At 49.3% G+C, this 3,156-nt stretch overlaps 1 pseudogene; it reads right to left on the bottom strand.

Annotated features, from left to right (window-relative positions):
* Window positions 1-129: 129 nt before the first annotated feature.
* On the bottom strand, window positions 130-2,915 carry LOC124030325 (annotated as a pseudogene).
* Between the last annotated feature and the right edge of the window lie 241 nt (window positions 2,916-3,156).

The following is a 3,156-nucleotide window of genomic DNA, read 5'->3' as shown; positions in this document are numbered from 1 at the left end:
AGTACCTAACACATCACACGGTACCTAACACATCACACAGTACTCTAACACATCACACAGTACCTAACACATCACACAGTACCTAACACATCACACAGTACCACACAAACACGATCACCTGATACACACCTGTGATTCCAGCAGGAGTTCCTTCGTTGTGTCGTCAGCTCCTCTCTCTTCTGGAACTTCTTAAACTTGGACTTTCTGAAGTGGGCCGATCGACAAGAGCCATGAGGAAGCTCACTGGTAGGGGAACAACGTAGTCAACAGAGAATCACTCAGGGAAGGTCACCACGGCTATGGTAGAAATGATTGTGTATCAAAATCTACTATTTTAAAATGTTTTACTTGCTAGTTGTTTTCCCTGTCCAAAAAATGTGATATTTGGTTGTTTTACCTACTTTAAATAAATTAACTGATCGCAAGTCACTCTGGATAAGACTAATAACCTCATGTCCTTCTGTAGCTCAGTTGGTAGAGCATGGCGCTTGTAACGCCAGGGTAGTGGGTTTGATTCCCGGGACCACCCATACGTAGAATGTATGCACACATGACTGTAAGTCGCTTTGGATAAAAGCGTCTGCTAAATGGCATATATAATTATTATTATATATTATTATTATAAAATGTGGATTCTGATTGGTTAACATCGGATACCGACCAACGGGAAAGAGGAACAGGGCAGATGACTAGGATGCCGAAGCCAGCTTTACTCCCCGCGTCAAAGTAGTTGAGCTTGGTGGCGTTGGCAGGGGTGGAGCTCAGAGGTCGTAGGACCTGAGAGGGCTGGGGACAAGGGTCACCTGGGACAGACAGACAGACAGACAGACAGACAGACAGACAGACAGACAGACAGACAGACAGACAGGCAGGCAGGGCAGGCAGGCAGACAGACAGACAGACAGACAGACAGACAGACAGACAGACAGGCAGGCAGGCAGGCAGACAGACAGGCAGGCAGGCAGGCAGGCAGGCAGGCAGGCAGGCAGGCAGGCAGGCAGGCAGGCAGGCAGGCAGACAGACAGACAGACAGACAGGCAGGCAGGCAGGCAGGCAGGCAGGCAGGCAGGCAGGCAGGCAGACAGACAGACAGACAGACAGACAGAGCAGACAGACAGACAGGCAGGCAGACAGACAGACAGACAGACAGACAGACAGACAGACAGACAGACAGACAGGCAGGCAGGCAGACAGACAGACAGACAGACAGACAGACAGACAGACAGACAGACAGACAGACAGGCAGGCAGGCAGGCAGGCAGGCAGACAGACAGGCAGGCAGGCAGGCAGACAGGCAGGCAGGCAGGCAGGCAGGCAGGCAGACAGACAGACAGACAGACAGACAGACAGACAGACAGGCAGGCAGGCAGGCAGGCAGGCAGACAGACAGACAGGCAGGCAGGCAGGCAGGCAGACAGGCAGGCAGGCAGGCAGGCAGGCAGGCAGGCAGGCAGGCAGACAGACAGACAGACAGACAGACAGACAGACAGACAGACAGACAGACAGACAGACAGACAGACAGACAGACACAAGGAGATTTGTTACTGTACCAGCAGCAACTACAGTCAACATTTTGGAGCTACAGGGAACACTATGGTTTCGTTGCTTATTTGTATAAAAATGATACATTTAAAGTGGACATGATCTTTACCATCCTTCCAGAAGAAGACTCTTCTCTGTATGTCCTCAGCCTCCCGCGCCGGTGACCGCTGTAATGACGTCATGAAAGGTTGTGTTGTGAATGGCCTGCAGCTCTTCAGCTGTGAACAGACTTGAGGAACAACCAGAAGGAGTTGTCAGATCGACTGGAACTGTTATGATATAACGTCACTCGAAACAGTGAATCAAAGCTGATCACATAACAGACATTAGTCTTGTGTTTCCTCAGTTCGAAGGTCGAGTTCAACACCAGGCTATTGTTTATTTCATTCGTGGCTTACGTTCTCACAGGTATCCGTCCAAGCTTCCGAGCCGAAACGCGAAAGCCAGGAAATAGAGGTTCAACTAACGGAAACAGATTCATACGATTACCGTATTTGACTTTCTTCCTACCCGCTCTGTGTGTTCTCGAACCAGAAGCGGTCTCCATTCCTGATGCGGTTAAACTGGTCCTGTATGATAGTGGTGAAGACCTTTCGAATTAGACCGTCCACAGACTCTAGAGACCTCCAGGAAACAGCTCCAGTTTAGAAATGTCCCCATGGTACAGGTCTGCAAGGTCCCTGAATAGCTATACATCCAGTAAGGTAGAGACAGAATAGAGAGGGTAGGTTATTCACTGCATCACAGCAATAGGACAAGCTCATCCTGATTCTGTCCATGTGTTAGTTTAATCCCCTCCCTGGGGCTCTGACTGGTCTCAGACCCCAGTAGGTTTAATCCTCCCTGTTTCTGACTGGTCTCAGACCAGTAGTTTAATCCCCTCCCTGGGGCTCTAACTGATCTCAGACCCAGTTTAATCCCCCTCCCTTAGGCTCTGACTGGTCTCAGACCAGTAGTTTAATCCCCTCCCTGGGGCTCTGACTGGTCTCCAGACCAGTAGTTTAATCCCCTCCCTTAGCTCTGACTGGTCTCAGACCAGCAGTTTAATCCTCCCTGTGGCTCTAACTGGTCTCAGACCAGTAGTTTAATCCTCCCTGGGGCTCTGACTGGTCTCAGACCAGTAGTTTAATCCTCCCCTGGGGCTCTGACTGGTCTCAGACCAGTAGTTTAATTAACAGCACGTGCCTGTATAGACTTACGTAAACACGTTAATAACCCATACAGAAAACATTCATGAGCATTGCATAATAAGTTCTGATAGTACCTGTGGGTTGGTGGTGTTGAGCTGAGGGTTTACGTCTCCCCAACTCCCCACAGGGGCCAGGCCCACCCTCTGACCCTGGTTGTAGCTGGGCAAGCCAAAGTCCCGGCCTCTGCACCGTCAGAGCCACCAAGTCCGACCCCGCGAAACGCAGAGCCCGTACATATAATCTAGTGGGGAGAAGGCCCACCAATATACATCAATATTTATTACTTTTATTTATGTTATTTTATATAAAAAATACAAATAAATTCTTAAAATGGCATTGTTGGTTAAGGGGCTTTGTAAGCATTTCACTGTAAGGTCTACTACACCTGTTGTATTCAGCATTTCACTGTGAGGTCTACTACACC

The sequence above is a fragment of the Oncorhynchus gorbuscha genome, unplaced genomic scaffold (genome assembly GCF_021184085.1).
Source record: "Oncorhynchus gorbuscha isolate QuinsamMale2020 ecotype Even-year unplaced genomic scaffold, OgorEven_v1.0 Un_scaffold_10595, whole genome shotgun sequence".
In the NCBI taxonomy this organism is placed as follows: domain Eukaryota; kingdom Metazoa; phylum Chordata; class Actinopteri; order Salmoniformes; family Salmonidae; genus Oncorhynchus; species Oncorhynchus gorbuscha.
The sequence above is the reverse complement of the archived record's forward strand: the minus strand, read 5'-3'. Positions and strand labels throughout refer to the sequence as shown.